This window comes from Balaenoptera acutorostrata, chromosome 11 (assembly GCF_949987535.1).
Source record: "Balaenoptera acutorostrata chromosome 11, mBalAcu1.1, whole genome shotgun sequence".
In the NCBI taxonomy this organism is placed as follows: domain Eukaryota; kingdom Metazoa; phylum Chordata; class Mammalia; order Artiodactyla; family Balaenopteridae; genus Balaenoptera; species Balaenoptera acutorostrata.
In genome coordinates this window covers 48,873,308-48,894,380 of record NC_080074.1, presented here as the reverse complement: position 1 = coordinate 48,894,380, position 21,073 = coordinate 48,873,308, and the positions used below count along the sequence as shown (strand labels likewise).

At 38.8% G+C, this 21,073-nt stretch overlaps 1 protein-coding gene across 6 annotated transcripts in view; it reads left to right on the top strand.

Moving 5' to 3' along the window:
- The first annotated feature begins 445 nt into the window (after positions 1-445).
- Positions 446-21,073, top strand: part of FRS2 (fibroblast growth factor receptor substrate 2) — a 125,816-nt gene continuing 105,188 nt past the window's right edge. For all 6 annotated transcript variants that reach the window (XM_057556592.1, XM_057556594.1, XM_057556596.1 and 3 more), the window contains exon 1: positions 446-591. The gene's annotated coding sequence lies outside the window, so the exon portion shown is untranslated. The remainder of the gene's footprint in view (positions 592-21,073) is intronic.

The window sequence follows — 21,073 nt, the reverse complement described above, 5'->3', positions numbered from 1 at the left end:
TGAGTGAAGCACCGAAGCGCTTAATACAGTGTGTATCACGCAGTTAGCGGTCAATAAATGTTAACTATCATTATTTTTAAAGGAGGTAGATTGGAGTGGTAAGAATAGTGGAGAGAGTCGGAGCGCGGGTGTAGGCGCTGGATCCTTGCACCTAAATTTTCTGAGCCCCGGTTTCCTCCTCTGTACAATCAGGTGGCCTGAGTGGAACGCGTCGAAGAGCTGTAAAGGATACAGCCGGAGTTTGGGGAAACGAGGGGCCAAGGGGCAGAAAGGGTTAGCGACCAGCCCGGGGGCGGACTTGCGGGAGCCCTCGGAGAGGCCCCGCCCCGCTCCGCCCCGCCCCGCCCCGCCCCGCCTCGCCTCGCCTCGGAGGCCCTGGCAGCTCCAGCCCGGGAGCAGTTCCGGTGCCAAAACCCTTCCCTCCCCTGCTCCCCCGGAAGTGCTTTTCCAGGGTTCGGGCCGGAGAGAGGCCTTGTAGGTACAGACGCTGAGGCTCGGTCGGCTCCGAGGAGGGGCTCCTGCCCGGGTGGGAGTCCGGGGTTCCGCGCCCGCCAACCCGTGCCTTGCCCCCTCCCAGCTCCCGGGCCGACGGTGAGTGGCCGGCGGAGTGAACTGTGACGGCCGCGGGCCGCGTCGGGGCTGGCGCTCTCGGGCCCCCGCTGCCCGCTCCGGGCTGCGGGCTGGGCTGTCGGGGTTCGAGAAAGGGGGTTGTCGACCGCCGCGGTCTTCGCCCAGCCCGTGGGGCGGGAAGGAGCGGGCGGTGGGGCCGTGGGGTGGGCGGGGCGGAGCCGTGGAGGGGGTTCCCGGAGCTGTTGTTGCTGTTGGGACTTGAAAGTAAGAAGGGGCTGGGCCTCCGTCCATCCAACCCCCTTATTTCTGCTCCCCCAGATCGTCGCGCTGCCTCTCGGATTTGGTTTTCTCTGTCCGACCCGGGTCTGGGAATCTGGACGTCAGACCCAGTCTTGGGCTCTAGTTCCCGACTTCCGCGACCTCTGGGTCTGTCCTCGGGCTCAGTAATTAGCTGGGGTCCCAGAGGTGGTGTCTCCTTGGTCCCAGGGCGGGGCGAAGCGTGTGTAGATGCCGGAGATCTTTTGCAAGGCTTTCCATCTAGACCCGCTTAGGGGTTGCCTACGGTCGATTTGGACTGCGCTTGGGACGGGTTCTGGATTCGTAGGTCAGTGTGGCACCACCGTGCCTCCGATGATCTTTACTCACTCGAAAGCTTACTCAAGCTGTTGTTGAAGTCACTTCTTAAAAAAACAACTTGCTTGAGGAAAATCGGGAGCTCAGGTAAATTCCCTTATTTTCTTGGCAGACGTAAAAAATGATGCTTTCTCTAATCTACATTCCTAATTCTGTGGCTCTAAGAAGTCGCAGTTGGTTGATGAGTTTAGTCTGCGTTTGTTGCACGAATTTACTGCAAACGGTTGGAGAATTATTACTCCCCCTCTTTCCCGAAGTTTGTATACTTGGAATTGTCATTTTCCTTAACAGTTCATATTTGGAATTGTCATTTTCCTTAACTTTTAAAGAAAAATTGTTCTCGGTAACTCCAAGGAGGTTCTTTAGACTGTTAAGCTGTTCCTGCAATGCAGAGGTTCACACAGGTGGGCAGAAGTGTTTTGGTTTTTGTCTTTTGTTGTTGTTGTTGTTTTTAAATTTATAGTATGAGGTGTTTACTTCGGATAAATTGAGCATTTCCTAGAGGAGAAAGTGATGTAGGTAGTTGTTTTTAGTGAACAGATTTTAGGTAATAAACTACTCCTGAAAGGTTTGTAGGAAATAGGATTTTCCACATTTAATGGTGATTTTTAAATTATGATCATAAGGGAATGCAGTTACTGCAGATTTTGACTACCAGTAGATGACCATTGCAGTGTAAAGTATATGCACACCACCTTTGTGAAACCAGTGACACTTGCCTGCACTTCTCATCTTGGGCTTATATTAGGACTTATGCTGTAGTTTTTTGGGGGTACTTATCTCATTTTCTCACCTCCCACCACTGGAAGGGGAGGTAGTCTCATGAATTAGGGAAAACAGACTGAAGTGAGAAGTTCAGGGAGCTCTCTTATGCAAAAGAAGATTTATTTCAGGGTTGTTGATCTTCAACAGGCAAAGGGTGGATGATTTTTAAAGTCCCTGGAAAAAATTGTGGAGTGGAGATTAGTTGCTCAACTTTTAGATTTAGATGAAAACTATAGATTCTTAGCTATTTGAAATGCTCTAATTGTTTAGAGCCTATGGTTGGAATATTGGAATTGAGAGAATCTGGAAACGGAGTCAAGTTAGATACGGTTGTGGATCTGTACTGAAGGTATGATAGTTAATGTGTTTTGAAGGGAAGGATTTCAAGAATTGTAAGAACAGAAAAAGGTAATTGGGGAAAATCAGATACCCTTAGTAAATTTAGTTATGTTTAGTTCAACAGATACTGAACATTTACATTGGAGATTATATCATTCAAGTCAATTCAACAGATATTGCTATGTTAGGCATCAGGCTATGTTAGGCAACCATGTAGGAGCAAGTAAAGATACAGCCCTTACAGCTAAGCTTCGTGTTTTTGGCAATAATTTTTTTAAGGTTTGTCAGAAATCATGAAGAGCGTATTAAATATTTAGGCATATTAAAATATTTTTCTAATTGGAGGTGAGTTCTTTGTGCTTCATGAAAATCACTGCTAGGCATTATAGGATGCAAAGATTAAATCTTGGGTCTTTAGGAATTTGAAATCTAGAAGGGGATGTCAGATATTTGTATAAAAATTTACAGCATATAGAAATATACGTTAATACTACATGAGTGGTTTGATCTAAAGTTTGGAGTTGTATGAAAGGAAAATGGATTCATTCTTAGAGTAAAATGGAAAGTGGTGGAGGTATAGTATATTATAGGTATATTATATATATATATATATATATATATATAAAATACTTACAAAGTTAGTTCTGAAGCTCTTATTTATTGAGCATTTAGTGTATACCAGGCTCTATGCTAGTTGCTTTACATACATTTTCTAAGCCTCATAACAACATCTAAGCATATTTCTTAATAATGAGGGCACTGATACTTAAATAAGTTAAGTAACTTACCCGGGCTATGTAGCTAGCAGGTAACTGAGCCCCAATTTGAATCCAGGTCTGCCTGGCGCCAAAGCCTGTGTGTTTTCGCTACAGCATGCTGCCTTGCAATAAACCAGCAGCCTGAGTGCAACACTGCAGAGGGTAAGACTTTTCTAAGACAAAAGTGTAGGGGCTGGGAGTAGGTGGATGAAGAAAGCTTTTTAAATAAAGGGAATGATGTGAGCACAAATGTGGAGGTGGGAAAGTTCATTTGTGTCCTCAGAGGAAAGTTAGTGGACCAGATTACTTAGAATATAGGGTTCATTTTTGGGAATAAGAGATGAGGTTTGAAATTTAAATTGGGGCTGGATTGTGGAACATGTTTAAGTGCTGTATTTAGGAGTATTTGGGAAGTAATGAGAAACTACCAAGGTCTAATAGTGTAGTGTGTAGAATGATTTGTTGTAGACAGCCGACTTCCAATAGAGTATAAATAATAGGCAAGGGCAATGGTGTTGGTATGATTTACTAGGTGGGTGGGAGGAGGGATTGTTGGGAAAGGTTTGGAGGAAGTGGAGGTTGAAGATTACACTCATTTTAAGTGTGGGTGATGGCAGTGGTGGTACTATTACTAGAAATATGGACAAGAAGGTGCATAATGAGATCAGTTTTGAATATGGTGAGTTTTTTATATACTTGCCAAACACTGGAAATGCTCAGAGGTTTTTGGAAATATGGGTTTGTAGTTCATGAGAGAGGTCAGTGCTAGGCATATATTAAACATGTGTGTAGAGAATAATGTAAACAGATGTATTAGTTGAATCTGTATATGAAGATGAAAGAGCCAAGGGAAAGTTTAGATGGAAAGAAAAAAAAAAACCCTTTATTTTAGATGGCATCTATTTAAAACAGAAGGAAAAGACACTAAATAGATAATTTTATTCAATGGGTAAAAAACTTGATAGTCTGTATACTGCTCACTCACATTGCAGACTCAGATGGAGTAGAAAAGAATCCGATCATTGAAAATCTAATTGGGAAACAAAACTTTCTTGCCGTTGCTAGTAAGAATACTGTGCTATCATTACTCTATTTCAGAGAGGAAGAACTATTTCAGACTCATTTGGTTCAGGGTGTTAGTCTTTGGTTACTGTAGAGCTGTTTGGTCGTTCCTTTTGGACATTGGCAAGTGATATGGAAGCAGTTCTCTGATATAGTATTCTCTTTATTTATATGTATGACTTTCAGTTTTGGTTTCAATATCAAGAACTTCTGATTATTCAAAGATAATTTTTGTGCCTCCTGTTACTACTGGCTGCTAATAGTGCTTTTCATAGAAAATGGTATTTAATAACATATTTTTCTTTCAACTCTCTTTTATAAGTATTTTTGATTAACATGAGTAGTTTTGTCTCTAATATTTGGACTATCCTAGAGAGAGAGAATGATAAGACACTCTTTACCCATCATATAATGATACATATATAAAAACTATATATTTTAATTTGGAAACTATTTAAGAACTATAGATTTACAGAACTTCGTGTGGTTTTCTGTTTAGATATTTAATTTAAGGGAACCTGTGTATCAGTGTATAAAAGATTGTCATTATTTGCAGAATGAGGCTTAGAGTTGTAACTTTTTGAGGGCAAGTTGATTATTTTTAGACTGAGTTACCATGGAAGTGTTTATTTCCTTCTTGATCATTCATACATTCCTTTTGTTTTTAGGAATATGGCTTTCACTCTGTGAAAGCCAGGCACTTGGGAACACGGAGGAGTCCTGTGTCAGTGTTGTCGGAGGCAGGGGTTTGTGTGTGCTTTGTCTGGGCTGGTTAGCTTAGTTGCCGTGAGCCTGCTATTCATGAGGCAAAGGTCAGGAGTTCCATTTAGCTTCAGTCTGAGTGATGGCCAGGGAGTACACCTCTCACTCCTGCCAGCTGTCTTGGAAATTCCTCGGTTGTCCTTGGTCACAAAGGTGACTGGATTGGGATGGATCTTTTTACCACTGGAAGAATATTAGAGGAAATTTAGCATGATGATTAGGAACTCTGACTCTGGAATCAGACAGACCCGTGTCAAAATTCTTGGTCTGTGACCTTGGGAGAGTCCCTAAACCCCTCCAAGCCTCGATTACCTCATTATTGAATAGGTTAATATTTGGTTTGGGCATGTGCTACCATTGCTTTCTTTTTCCAAGTGGGAGTTAGCTGCTTAGACCCGTGGTTCCCAAATGTTGGACTGTGGAGCGGTGTCAGTCCACGACAAAGTTTTCACTTGTCTGAAGTGAAATGAGAATGAGTGAACTTCTCATAAACCTACACTTACTGAATTTAGAAGATAATATTTTTTTTTCTAAAATTATCTCTTACCATTTTTGGTATAAGCATATTAGATTTTTTTAAATGAAATAATGGTGATAGTAATTGGTAGTTATTTTCTTTTTAAATGTCTTTGGCAGAATAAAAGTTGGCAACTCTGTGTTCGTTCCCCCCCGCCCCCCACCTTTTTTGTCCCCTAAAGATTACGACTTTGTGAAATCTGAAAATCTTGGTTTAAACAGAGCCAGGAGATTGGGGGGGGAGTATTCATCCAACATATTTATGCATATTCAAGTTAGGTTTGGGGTACATTCTACCCTTCAACTACTCTACGGTGGCTGTATTGTGATTCTCACCTCCATTGCATCTAATTTTGTCAAGTTTTACATTAATACTTACAGCACATTTCAAGGAGCAGTTCAGATTGTTTTCAGTTGAGTTCAAACAAGTTGCTCCAAATTATTTGTTTAAAGCTGTGTTTCTCAACCGGAGTCCCATGAGGAGACCAGCGAACCGTGGGGGCCGCTGCTGTAAGTCATCCTCTGTTGATGAGCCAGGAAGACAAATACCTCGCCTTTGACATAGTGAAGTAGCAGAAAGTGGCTTTCCTTTTCACCTCTCCTGCAGGATCGTTGAAGCTAGAGTGAGAAAATCTTCGTTTAATATAGCAAGTAAACCTTGTACACATATTGGTATTCAGAATGCTTTCTAGAGAAAGAGAATAGTTCAGTACTTTGCATAATGGGTTATGTAAGTGGAGCCCCAGAAGTCCTCCTGAGGACACAAAACAATTATTAGCATAAGTGTTTATTGAAATTGCATTCAGCTGTTTAGATGAGAAGCTTATTGACCCCCTGGTTCACTTAGAGTTGGGGGAAAACTTAAGTTGCAAACCTAGCCTAAGTGACTGTTAAATTAAGGCTTAACATTTGTTTCCTTTGAATGTTTTTGGTTAGGTAATTTTAAAAATTCGAGTGCTATAGAAATACTTAATTTGTGTTAGAATGCCTAAAGCAAAATGTTCAGGTTAAGCTGAAACAGCTTAGGCCCTCTGTCCTTTAATTTTAAAGAAAGTGGAGGTTTGCTGCTTTAGATATTAAGGATGCTATTGTTTTATAGAGTTTTGCTGTACATCATTGTTTCTGTTAAATTAAAAAATCATGTAGAATTCATTTATTTTAAGAATGCTTAAATTTTTCCTCCTAAGTGCTGCCGACAGCAGAAATGAATGGTATGTTCAGAAGTCTGGAGGTGCGGCCCAGAGTGTCCTGCTATAAGTAGAAAATTTCATGATGCCTATAGCGTTTTGTTTTTAAAAATTCATATGAATTTTGCATTTTGCTATTTTATATGTATGTAAACAGTATTTTAAAGTACTGCCAACTAAAGTTGGTGCCCCCCAAGAAGGGTCATGTGTTCATCCTGTGGATTTTTGTATCCTTTTGATGTGGCTTGTATTACAATTTAGTAGCACTGTGCTTAACTATTTAATTTTGGCTCATTAAAAAAAAATCCTGTGTTCTGATGGTTTTGGTGAGACATGGGAGATGGTGAAGAGATCCTCACACTTTCTGCATATTTCTTAACAAACAGCAAACTATTTTGAAATACTACTAAGGAGCTGTAGTTTCATAGAAATAAAATGACTTTGAAAGGAGATTTAATAATTATGAAAGTAAGAACATCTGAAAATTTAAGATTATTCAATTATCAGTATATTTTAATGTTATAAAAATATAGCAGCATTGTCTAATAAACTTACTGCAGTGATGGAAATATTCTGTATCTGCATTATTTAATATAGTGGACCTCAAATGGCTACTGAGCACTTAAATGTGTCTAGTGTTAACAGAGGAACTGAATTTTAAATTTTATTTAATTTTAATTAACTTTAAGTGTGAACAGCCCCTTGTGGCTACTGTATTAGTGCTGCCCTCTAGGGTTAGGAACACAAGAGGGAGAAGAGAGGTTAGGAATCTTCGTGCCACCCCTCAGCTCAGTTATAGGCAACGATTAGGCACTCAATAGGTAGTTGTTAAATAGAATAATGAATCTTTTTAAATTCTTTCAATTTTAAATACCAAGGTCTGGGACATATTCTAGATTTTTAGGGAATGATGACTAGCCTTTCGGTTTTTTTCTTGTGTTGATTTTTAAGATTCACTTTTATTACAAAAGCATATAGGGTAATAAATGTACAACTTAAATAATTATAATATGAACTACCATGTACCACTAACTAGCTTAAACAGTAGAACACTGCCTCTTTGAAGCCCCTTTGTACTTCTCACCACTTGTGTTCTCTGACATGCTTCCTAAGTAACCGCCATCTGAATTTTGTGTTAATCATTCCCTTGCTTTTCTTTTTTAATTTTGGTGAATGTATTTTTAAAAAATCCATTTTCCTCTCTCTTCACATTTGGAAGTTAAATTCTGTGTAGTTTTCCTTTATCTTAGTTCTCCCTGACTCCCAACAAATTAGATATTATTGTTGTTTTAAACACTGTTGCTTTGATTTGCCTATATATTTACAAGTGTCTTTGCTCATTTCCATTTGCATCTCAGACTTCCTGTCTGGGATCTGGGATCAGATCATTTTCTCTCTGCCTGAATATCCTTTAGAGGGTCTGTTGTTGAAAAACTTTTTATTCGTTTGAAAGTACCTTAGTCTTATTCCTGAAGGTAGCTTTTCTGAGTGTGCATTCAATGCTAGCAATTATTTTTTTCTTTATTATAGATCTTATTCCATTTTCTTCTGGCTTTTATTGCTGTTGAAAAATTGGTAATTCATGTAATTTGTCATTCCTTTAGAGATACAGTTGGCCCTCCATATCTGCAGGTTCTGCATCCTTGGATTCAACCACCTATGGGTTGAAATATTTGGAAAAAAATTCTAGAAAGTTCCAAAAAGCAAAACTTGAATTTGTTGCATGTTGGCAACTATCTATATAGCATTTCCACCGTATTAAGTATTAGAAGAAATCTAGAGTATACAGGAGGACATGCATGGGTTATATGCAAATACTCACAATTTTATATAAGGCCCTTGAACATCGGAGGGGTATCCTGTGGCGTCTTGGAACCGTTCCCCTTTGGATAACCGAGAGACGACTGTATCTGTTGTTTCATTATAGCTAGTTTTAGAATCTTTTCTTTGTCCTTGGTGTTCTGCACTTTCATTTTGATATGTCTAGAAGACGGTTTCTTTTATTTATCATGCTTGGTATTCAGTAGGCTTTGGAATCTGAAGATTGGTGTCGTTCAACAATTTTGGAGAACTGTTGGCCATTTTCTCCTCAGATTTTATTTTCTATACTTTCTATCTGAAACTTGTATTTGAAGTATGTTAGATCTTTTTACTCTATCCACCAGGCTTCTTAACCTGTTTTTTATATTTTCCATTTCTGTATTTTTCTGTATTGTGTTCTGGATAATTAGTATCTTTTCTTCCAGTTAGCTAATTCTCACTTCAGCTTTGTTCACCTGTTTTATTGAATTTTTTCACTTTATTTTAACAATTATATCAATTTTTTTTTTATTGTGGTAAAATATACATAAATAGAATTTACCATTTTAACCATTTTAAAGCGTACAGGTCAGTGATATTAAGTATATTCACATTGTTGTGCAATTATCACCACTGTCCATCTCCAGGACTTTTTTCATCATCATAAACTTCATGAAGTCAGTACCCATTCAATGATAAGTCCCTGTTCCCTCTTCACCCAGCCCCTGGCAACAACTATTTTACTTCTATGAATTTAACTATTCTAGGTACCTCATATACGTGGATCATACAGTATTTGTCCTTTTGTCTGGCTCATTTCACTCAGCATAATGTCTTTAGGGTTCATCTGTGTTGTACCATGTTTACTGAGTTTCTAAAAATTTCCATTTACTATGTTTTTTTTATCTCTAGAAGTTCCATTCAGTTCCTTTTTAAGATTGTTTATCCTTTTTTTGTAGTTATTCCTTTTTTAGTCATGTTCTCAAGATATCTTTTATTTCTTAAAAATCTATTAAATATACTTATTTTATATTTGTCTGATAATTCCAGTATCTGAAGTCTTTTTTTTTTTTTTTAATAAACTTATTTATTTATTTTTTATTTTTGGCTGCATTGGGTCTTCGTTGCCATGTGCGGGCTTTTTCTAGTTGCGGTGAGCGGGGGCTGTTCTTTGTTGCGGTGCGCAGGCTTCTCATTGCGGTGGCTTCTCTTGTTGCGGAACACGGGCTCTAGGCATGTGGGCTTCGGTAGTTGTGGCACGTGGACTCAGTAGTTGTGGCTTGCGGGCTCTAGAGTGCAGGCTCAGTAGTTGTGGTGCATGGGCTTAGTTGCTCCACGGCATATGGGATCTTCCCGGCCCAGGGCTCAAACCCTTGTCCCCTGCATTGGCAGGCGGACTCTTAACCACTGTGCCACCAGGGAATACAGTATCTGAAGTCTTTGCAAATGTGATTCTGCTGTTTGTTTTGCTGGCTCTTGCTCATGGTGCTGTGTTTTCCTAATTTGTTTTGTAATTGGACTGTGAAGTTCCTTAGAACTTTCTCTCTATTAATTTTGCAGAGTGATTTTTAAAAAATAGTATATAGCTTAGAGCTTATAAGTAACCCCCTGGAGATTAGTATCCTGTGTTCTTAAACTTTTTATTTTGAAATAATTTCTAACTTATAGTAAAGTTGCAAGAGTGATATAGTAGACTCTTACACCCTTTACCTGTATTAACCAATTTTTAACATTTTGCCATATTTGTCTTACGGCACACACACACATTATTATTTATTTTTGTGAACCATTGAAGAGTATGTTGCATGCCTTTTTTACTTCTTAATACCCCAGGGTGTATTTTCTAAGGATAAGGTATTCTTTTATGTAATCACAGTACCGTTATCAAATTCCAAAATTTAACATTGATACATACTTTAGTCTGCGTACACTTTATATTCCAATTCTGTAAATTTGATCGTATCTTGTATTTGGTTGTCCTTTTTTTTTTGTTGTTGTTGTTTTTTTTTTTTGGTTTTATTTTGAACATATTTATGGTTTCTTCTACATGGCTTTTTTTTTTTTTTTTTTTCTTTTTTTGGCTGTGTTGGGTCTTCGTTTCTGTGCGAGGGCTTTCTCTAGTTGCAGTGCGCGGGCCTGTCACTGTCGCGGCCTCTCTTGTTGAAGAGCACAAGCTCCAGACATGCAGGCTCAGTAGTTGTGGCTCACGGGCCTAGTTGCTCCGCGGCATGTGGGATCTTCCCAGACCAGGGCTCGAACCCGTGTCCCCTGCATTGACAGGCAGATTCTCAACCACTGCGCCACCAGGGAAGCCCTGGTTGTCCTTTCTTTTTAGTCTCCTTTAAAGTGGAAGAGTTCCTTAGCTTCTCTTTGTCTTTTATGCAGTTAAAGAATATAGGTAAGTTATTTTATTTATTTATTTTTTTTTTATAGCTACTTTTTTATTTATTTATTTATTTATTTATTTTTGGCTGTGTTGGGTCTTCGGTTCGTGTGAGGGCTTTCTCTAGTTGCGGCAAGTGGGGGCCACTCTTCATCGCGGTGCGGGGACCGCTCTTCATCGCGGTGCGCGGGCCTCTCACTATCGCAGCCCCTCCTGTTGCGGGGCACAGGCTCCAGACGCGCAGGCTCAGTAGTTGTGGCTCACGGGCCCAGCTGCTCCGTGGCATGTGGGATCTTCCCAGACCAGGGCTCGAACCCGTGTCCCCTGCATTAGCAGGCAGATTCTCAACCACTGCGCCACCAGGGAAGCCCAGGTAAGTTATTTTATAGAAAGTTTTTCAATTTGGATTTGCATCATGATTTCGGGTTATTTATTTTCGGCCAGACGACTACAAAAGGTATGTGTCCCTCTCAGGATGCCCGTGGGGATATACATATGTCCGTTTGCCCCTCATTAGCGATTTTAATTTTGGTCAGGGTGTTGACTGGTTTATTCACTGTATAGTTACTGTTTTTCCCCTTACAATTAATAAGCAACCTGCAGGGAGATCCTAGCGTCGTGTTTTGCTTTTTCTTAATGAAAAGCTAAGTACAGTAATAATATATCTTTTCATTTGTATAGTGCTTTCTAGTTTGCCAAGCATTTTTTTTGTTTGTTTTTTGTTTTTGGCTGCGTTGGGTCTTTGTTGCCACGTGGGCTTTCTCTGGTTGCAGCGAGTGGGGGTTACTCTTCGTTGTGGTGCGCAGGCTTGTCATTGCGGTGGCTTCTCTTGTTGCGGAGCACGGGCTCTAGGCGTGCAGGCTTCAGTAGTTGTGGCATGAGGGCTCAGTAGTTGTGGCGCACAGGCTTAGTTGCTCTGCAGCATGTGGGATCTTCCTGGACCAGGGCTCGAACCTGTGTCCCTTGCCTTGGCAGGCAGTTTCTTAACCACTGTGCCACCAAGGAAGCCCCACCAAGCATTTTTATACACACCTTGTTTATTGCTTTTTTTAAAAAAAATTGCTTTTATTGTACTTCATTCTATTGCGTTTTTTACAAATCAAAGGTTTGTGGCAACCCTTTGTTGAGTAAGTCTATTGGCACTATTTTTCCAATAGCATTTGCTTGCTTCATGTCTCTGTGTAACGTTTTGGTAATTCTCACAATATTTCAAACTTTTTCATTATTATTTGTTATGGTGATTTGTAATCAGTGATCTTTGATGTTAACTACTATGACTTTCTGAAGGCTCAGATGATGGTTAGCGTTTTTTAGCAGTAAAGGTTTTTTTTTTTTAAGGCAAACAACTTTTTATTGAAGTATGGTTGATTTAAAGTTTTTAAATTCAGGTATGTACATCGGTTTTTTTTAGATGTAATGCTGTTGTACACTTCATAAACTACAGGATAGCATAAACATAACTTTTACATGCACTGGGCAACCAGAAAAATTTGTGTGACTCGCTTTATTGTGATACTCACTTTACTGTGGTGGTTTGGAACTGAACCTGCAGTATGTCTTAGGTATGCCTGTATTTTATGATCTTATTTTAATCTTTATGGAAATAGTACCTGTTTTATAGTTCTGGAAACTAAGACTCAGAAACATAGCTAGCTAGTAAGAGGTAGCATTGGAATTCAAACCCTTGTTTTCTGAAGTTTTTTTTCTTTAACTAGCTACAGTTGCTTTTTTTTTTTTAATTTATTTTTATTTATTTATTTTTGGCTGCGTTGGGTTTTCGTTGCTGTGCACTGGCTTTCTCCAGTTGCGGTGAGCGGGGGCTACTCCTCGTTGCTGTGCGCGGGCTTCTCACTGCGGTGCCTTCTCTTGTTTCGGAGCACGGACTCTAGGTGCGCGGGCTTCAGCAGTTGTGGCTCGCGGGCTCTAGAGTGCAGGCTCAGTAGTTGTGGCAAATGGGCTTAGTTGCTCCGCAGCATGTGGGATCTTCCCAGACCAAGGCCTGAACCCATATCCCCTGCAATGGCAGGCGGATTCTTAACCTCTGCGCCACCAGGGAAGCCCTACAGTTGCCTTTTAAGTTGGTAGATAGACTGTTAACTCAGGGCATGGTCTATGTCTTGTTTACTGTGTTGTCAGTACTTCAGACTGTTGAATGAATAAATAACATATAGACATGAGTTGCTATCTGACTTAAGGGTCTTATATGGTAGTAGTTCTAATGTAACTATATTACTTATTCACATAGTTTATATTTATATATAAATATAGGTATATGTATAATGTGTAAGTATATATATAGGTATATGATAATGTACATACTTACTTAGAGCTTAAAGCTTGTGTAGAAGGATTTTCTGATGCTTTGCGTAACTGTAGCTAAGAGTTTTTTCAGATTAAAAAGTTAATGGATTTGCACATAGCGAAGAAAATTTGGCTTTCTTTTTCTTGGCCACGCCACACGGCCTGTGGGACCTTAGTTTCCTGACCAGGGATTGAACCTGGGCCTTCAGCAGTGAGAGTGTGGTGTCCTAACCACTGGACCTCCGGGGGATTCCTCCAAATTTGGCTTTCGTAAAGGCATTAGGTGATAAAGATCAGTGAGGCAGATTTTCTGATATTAGTTCAATTCTTTTTCTAATTGTTAAACTAGTCTTGAAGATTTTGCTGATCGGAGGAAATGACTTAAAGTTTTTCTAAGGTCAACTTTTTCACCGATACTAGAATGTAGTGTTGGTTAATGTAATCTTTTGACCTGGTGAATTGGTAGAAGCTGGGCCCTATCCACATTCACCTTTTTTTCTGCTCTTACTTTCTACTTTCTACCTCCCGTTCTTGGTTAAAGCTGGAGGGACTTAGGCATAGAACCTTGGTTAGAACACGAATTCATCCCTCGGCTTCAGTTATTGGGAGCCTACTAGCTATCAGGAACCATGCTGGGGGGCTTCCCTGGTGGCGCAGTGGCTGAGAATCTGCCTGCCAATGCAGGGGACACGGGTTCGAGCCCTGGTCTGGGAAGATCCCACATGCCGCGGAGCAACTAGTCCCGTGAGCCACAACTACTGAGCCTGCGCGTCTGGAGCCTGTGCCCCGCAACAAGAGAGGCCACGACAGTGAAAGGCCCGCGCACCGCGATGAAGAGTGGCCCCCGCTTGCCGCAACTAGAGAAAGCCCTCGCATAGAAATGAAGACCCAACACAGCCAAAAATAAAAAAAAAAAAAAAAAAAAAAAAAGAACCATGCTGGGTGCTGAGGTTAAAATGGTGAATTCAGATAGATGTGGTTGTTGTCATGGAGCACAATCCAGAGGTGATGAACTCTTATATCCCTTTGTATTAGTCATTTATATATTTAAATTGAATATATGTAAGAAAATCTTATTTATATCTGCTGAAACTTTTCTGGCAAGGGAGAAAATTCTGAGGACTCTTACTTAATGGATTATGTAAGTATAAGGTTTGAGACTGAAAACTACTCAGTTAAGCATGTTCTGAAAATTGACTGATAGCTTTAATTTAAATTGAAGCCTTTTATTAAAGCCTGACCTAAGTAAATTACGTTCAGTATAAAGACTGCCATTTGCTTCCTATGGGGTTTTATGAATAGTTACTAGGAGTAGTGTCTTGGAAGTTATATATTACACGGCTCTTTTACATTCCCTTGTCTCCCACTCCCTCAAAAAAGTTTAATGTTATACATGCAAGTGCATATATTTTTTTTTAACTTTTATTTTGAGGTAGAGATTTATAGAAAGTTGCAAAAATAGTATAGCCCTGTGTACTCTTCACTCAGTTTCCCCACAGTGACATCTTAGATAACTATCATACAATAGGAAAATGAGGAAATTGATATTGGGACGTTACTGTTGACTAGAATACAGGCCATGTACAGATATCACCTACATTTCTGTGTGTGTTTGTAGTTCTGTGCAGTTTTATCCCATATACAGTTTTGTTTAATCGCTACCACAATCAAGATACAGAACTGTTCCATCGCCACAGAACTCCTTAGTGCTACCTCTTTGTATTCACAGCCCATCCCCCCATCACTAGTTTTGTCATTTTGAGAATGCTGTAAGAATGCAATTATACAGTGTGTAACCTTTTGAGATGCATGTTTTAAAAATATAATTTGTTTTAATTGTAAATGTAAAATAACATTTCAGAAAGGTTAGATGGTAGAAAAAACAGATTTTGAATCTACCACTTTAATGCAGTCATCATTTGGTGTTTTTTTTACGTCCCGTTTTTATGATGTTTTATATCATATTTATAGTGTACGCTCAATTTTGTTTGCTTTTTAAAAAAATTTTTTTATTTTTTGGCTGCACTGCGTGGCATGTGGGATCTTAGTTGCATGACCAGGGATCGAACCTGTGCCCCCTGCAGTGGAAGTGTGGAGTCTTAACTACTGGACTGCCAGGGAATTCCCTTGTTTGCTTTTTTAAAATTTTCTAATTTTTAAAAGTTTTTTTAAAAAAATTTTATTTATTTTGGGCTGTGTTGGGTCTTAGTTGCTGTGCATGGGCTTTCTCTAGTTGCGGCGAGCAGGTGCTACTCTTCGTTGTAGTGTGTGGGCTTCTCATGGCGGTGGCTTCTCTTGTTGCAGAGCTTGGGCTCTAGGTGTGTGTGCTTCAGTAGTTGTGGTGCACGGGCTCAGTAGTTGTGGCTTGCAGGTCAGTAGTTGTGGTGCATGGGCTTAGGTGCTCTGCAGTATGTGGGATCTTCCTGGACCAGGGATCGAACCCATGTCCCTTGCATTGGCAGGTGGATTTTTAACCACTACACCAACGGGGAAGTCCCTCGTTGTTTGCTTTTTTAAACTTAATATTATATTAAGTATTTCCTGTGTTATCATCATACTTAATTTTTGCTATTATAAGAAACGTTGCAGAAAACACCCAAGAGTATATATTTTTTTCATATTTTTAGTTTATTTCCTTATAGCAGATTCCCAGGTGTGTGATACTGAGCCAAAGGATATGAAGGCTTATTAATCCTGAGACATTCAGTCAAATTGCTTTTCAAAAGGACGGTATTACTAGTACTGTTTCACTGTATCTTTGTTGGATTGGATATTAGTGTTACTTTTCCCCCCTTAACTTAATAAGGTGAAAAGGTACTTCATTGTTCTAATTTTAGAGTGCATTTCTGTATGTAACAGTTTTTCCTTGAAGAGTAAAATTGATTGTAATGTCAAAATGACATGAACTTTTAAAAAGGTGATTTTGCTTTTAAGTAATTTGGAAAAGCATTTTAATATCTGTGCCAGTGTTCAGCGGTTCTGAGCAGGAAGTTGAATCACCACATCCTTCTCTTTACCTTGCCTGTAACCTCTTCAGTTTATAGGTTTGTTACCTACAGAATGATTACCAGTTTCTGCTTTGCTTCCTCTCTGGTTTCTGCCATTATCACCTCCTAGTTAGTCTCCTCAATCTGGATCCTTGACCTTTTCCTCTGTTTGTTCCCTCTTCAGAGAGCTGCTGCTCCCTCCACTGGCACCACACCAGCATCTCATTGACTTTTCCTACTTTCTTGTCAGCTTTAGGTGCCAGGTCACTCTGATATGTTAGTACATTACCTGCATTACTGTAATGTTATCCTTACAGTGTAACCCTGGGAGCCCGCAGTCTCAGTAGTATTGGACGTCTTCACTTTTTTGATGGCCACCACAGAGTTATATGGTTAATCATGTATGGAGTATGTATAGTGTACCCAAATATAAAAATAACAGAATAACAAGGAAATTGTGCACCTTTTACTTTTCTGTTTTGGAAGAAAGCATTACTATATTCTTAGAGTAGTAGTCATACCATCAGGGTACTAATAAAACCCTTAAAGTAAAACAGAAGTTTTAAATTGAATGTCATTAAGTGCCAGCACTGTGCTTAATTTTATTTAGTCGTCATAATATTCCTGTAAATTTTTGAGGTAGCTACATGTGAAGATCTCATATGTGATGTTGAGTAAGTAGAAAGTTGGAAAAGTTGGTTAGCAGGGAATCATAAAAAATGATATATATTTTAAATTTTAACTCGAATATACATTCCTTCACCATTTTTCCCCCCTATAGGCTCAGGGCTTTTCTTTATGGATGGGTCCTTTCATTAGAGTTCTGAGTTGTCTTTTTAGCATAAGCCACACCCATGAGGCATTTATCTATTAAGTATCGCTGTCTAAGATAGAACAGAGAATTTATTTTATTTTATTTTTTTAGATTTTTTTTATTGGAGTATAGTTGCTTTACAATATTGTGTTAGTTTATACTGTACAGCATAGTGAATCAGCTATACGTATACATATATCCCCCCTTTTTTGGATTTCCTTCCCATTTAGATCACCACAGAGCATTGAGTAGAGTTCCCTTGCTATACAGTAGATTCTCATTAGTTATCTATTTTATACATAGTATCAATTATATATATATGTCAATCCCAATCTCCCAATTCATTCCCCCTTCCCACCCCCCCAGTATGCATATGTTTTAGAACAGAGAATTTAAAGGCACTTTTAATGTATTAAATAAAATCCTTCTACAGTTTTATGCTTTTTCCGCTATTCTCTTAAAGCTGTTTTACATACATGTAACTCTATAATAACTTCCAAAAAATAAATAGCCTTTGAATCTTTTTGAACTTTTCAACATAATTTTCAGAGAAACAACCCCTTTCACGCTCATAATTCATCAGTTTACATAATCTTAAATTACATAATTACAATAACAAGTGCAGTTGGCATACATGGGTTTGGGAACAAACAGCTGGGTCTTGTTAAGCCTCCAGCTCATTTAGTGAGAGTAGAAGGGTGAGGACACAGTAAGAAAGTGGTTGACTTAGAGGACTACCAGGTGCAAGTGGTCAGCCTATGATGGACATCAGGAAGTGATTTATGGAGGAATTTAAGCTCTTTATTTCTCTAAGTTGATAAAGTAGAGGTCCTGTTAGATGAGTTTCTATTTAATTATTATTCTCATTTCTGTTTTATAGAGGAGAGCACTGAGGCTTCAGAGTTAAGTAAGATTCCCAAGGTCAGGCAGGTAATAAATGATGGAGCCCTAGGACTTACGAACAAATTGGACTTAGGAACGTGCTCTCGGAACAGAACTCATTCGTATGTAGGGGACTTACTGTACTGTAATAGGTTTATAATACTTTTTCCAAATTAATACATAAAAAACAAACAAAAAATAAAGAAAACATTTTTAATCTTACAGTACACTACCTTGAAAAGTACAGTAGTACAGTACAACAGCTGGCATACAGGGGCTGGCATCGAGTGAACAGGTAAAAAAGAATTACTGACTGGAGAGGGAGATGAGGAGGGAGATGGTAGAGCTGAAGGATCCTCAGCAGTAGGAGACAGGGTAAGCTGCAATTTCACTCACATCCTGGGCTTGAAATAAAGATACTGTACTACTGTACTCTGTACAGTAAAGTACACAAAAGCACAACCACTTGTAGAGGATGCACGTACGTGACAATGTACGCACATGACAGTGTACGCCAGATACATGAACTGACTTACGTGATTGGACGTGTGAACGCATGTTCATATCTTTGAACATTTGCAGCTTGAAGGTTCATATGTAGGGGGCTTACTGGATTTGTATCTAGATCTGTATAAGGCTCAAATATAGCATGTCCTTTTGCCTCCTGTGCAGGTGCTAGATGCCTTTTAGGTCATCTTATTTACCCAGTCATTAAGTACTCTCGAGTGGTCTTCAGGTATGTTTGGGGTTGTGTTTTTGCAGTTATCCCACATCTTGGGCCCTTCTTTCATTTTCCTCCTTAGTGTTTCTTTTGTACTAACTATGTAAAGAATGAGGGTGCATCCCAAGGTGAAAATTAGGCTTACAATCATTTGTTTTTATTTTATATTGGCTATGTATATGTGAGAACAAGACTAAGATCTTGCAGTGTTGTAACTCCTAAGGTAATTGTGAAATAAAAGAATGTAAAGGGGAAAAATGGAGTGGGGAACAGACATAAACTTTGTTCTTCCTTCTGTTAAATTTCCTTCTTAGTTTGGAATGTGATCAGTCTTTATCTGTCCATTACTTGTTATTTCATGAAGCATCAGTTGAGCCATTAGGATCTAAAGAAACGGGTATGTATATAGTTAGTGTAAAAAGTTATATTTCAGACAGTATGTGAGGCATTTAGGCTATTTAAATCTTGAAAATAGCTTAAAGAACTCTCAGTTCTACCTTAGGTGGTACTCGACTCAGGATTGAAACCCATTCATATGAATTTAAATGTTCATTTGTGTGGTTGTTAGTCCGTAACTTTGGTATGATTATAATTAATATTATGATTAGTATTACTCTTTAGTTAAGTTTACCAAGTACCTCAGACACTCTTGAGCCATAGTAAATTGTTTACTAGTAAATATAAAATAAAATAGAATAAAAAAGAAACTTATCAGTTGATAACATTCTTCTCCTTTCCCTTTGTAAATGTCAAGATATATGAACTCCACATATTAATTCTAAGGCACTTTTTCCTCCTAGTTTTTTTTTAAAAATAAATTTATTTATTTATTTTTGGCTGAGTTGGGTCTTTGTTGCTGCGCGTGGGCTTCCTCTAGTTGCGCCGAGCGGGGGCTACTGTTTGTTGCAGTGCGCGGGCTTCTCATTGAGGTGGCTTCTCTTGTGGAGCACAGGCTCTAGGCGTTGGGACTTCAGTAGTTGTGGCTCATGGGCTGTAGAGTGCAGGCTCAGTAGTTGTGGCACCCGGGCTTAGTTGCTCTGTGGGTGCGATCTTCCTGGACTAGGGCTCCAACCTGTGTCCCCTGTATTGGCAGGCGGATTCTTAAGCACTGTGCCACCAGGGAAGCCCTCCCGCTTTCTTAAGTGTAACTTTATTTCGTGATTTTTATTTCTTTTTCTTTTTTGATATTAGTCCAGGTGAATCTGGCAAAGGAATATACTAATTTTTTTTTGATATGCCAGCTAGCATCTTTCACTTACTGAGATATATTCTAGCCTTCAGAATACTGTAATCGGTTATGACAACACACCTTTGAGCTACATTTTTTAAACAAGTCATTAAGTCTGTAAAATTTAAATTGTACATAGTGATATAGCTGTGTGATTAGATGGCTAAGTCATAAATGTCATAGTGTTGTTAACAAGAGACCCCAAAAATGGTATTTTTTTCCATAAAAAATAAATATGATCCTCTTCCTAAACGTTACCATGTTATGTACCCCCCCATCAAGATTTTTTTCCCCTATTTTCCTGGTTTTATAATTGGATTTGAATCAGAGGAAGAGGGAACCAGATTAGTATTAGCTGCTGTTATATTAATTGTTCTCTTTAGCAGCAAAACCAAAAATCATATGAAAAAGTAACATTTAAAAATAAGCTTGAAAAAGAGTTTGAATTGTTTCTTTCAATTGCTTGAGTTTTAATTACTGAGGGACTGCTATGTTCAATCTTACTTGGAATTTAAGAGATAAAGAGAAAAATTCTGATAGAAAAATACCTTAAATGTTCTTTTGACATTTGAAACATTGTCCGTGACTTTGTCCTCCCCCTTCCCCTTGTTTTTTAGCCTTTTGGATTTGAATGATTTCGGCCCTTCTTAGGTTCTTTACAAAATATTTCTGGTGCATGTACCCATTTGAGATCTAGACCCTAACCAGAAATTCCAGCCAGATAGTTTTTTTTTCCTTTTGGCGAAGCACGGTTTTCAGAGTGCTGACAAAATTATACTGCATCCAATTTTATTTCTGTAATAAAGGTTGCTTTGGGTAAGATAAATTCTTCACCTCTTTCTTCCCCTATTATACTTTGTTTTGATTGAGGCAGAGTTGCCATAGTTGTACCTCTTCTTACTAAAGAGGAAATGAGCCCTCTACCCTGTATATTGGTTATTGGTAACCTCTAGTAGCCCAGATTCTCAGTCCTGATTAACATTGCCTACAGATGAGGAAAGTAGAACTGTTTATGCATCAGAGGATTGGAGAGAATTGTCTAAATTCTTTAACAAATTTTTAGCTTACTCATTTTTAATAAAAGGGTAATATGTGTACATGATTTAAAATTCAAAGGTGCAAAAGGGTATATTGTGAAAACAAGTCTCATTTCCCATCTCCCTGTCTACTAGGTCCCCTCCCCTGAGGCAACTGCTGTTTGTAGCAAGTTTCTTCCTACATTTACAACCATATCCACTCTTTTTATTGGTTACATAGTATTCATTGTATTGAATATACTGTACATTCCGTTTTCAGTTGATATGTAGCTTTTTTTTTTTTTTTTAATTTTTTTTAAATTTTATTTATTTTTTGGCTGTGTTGGGT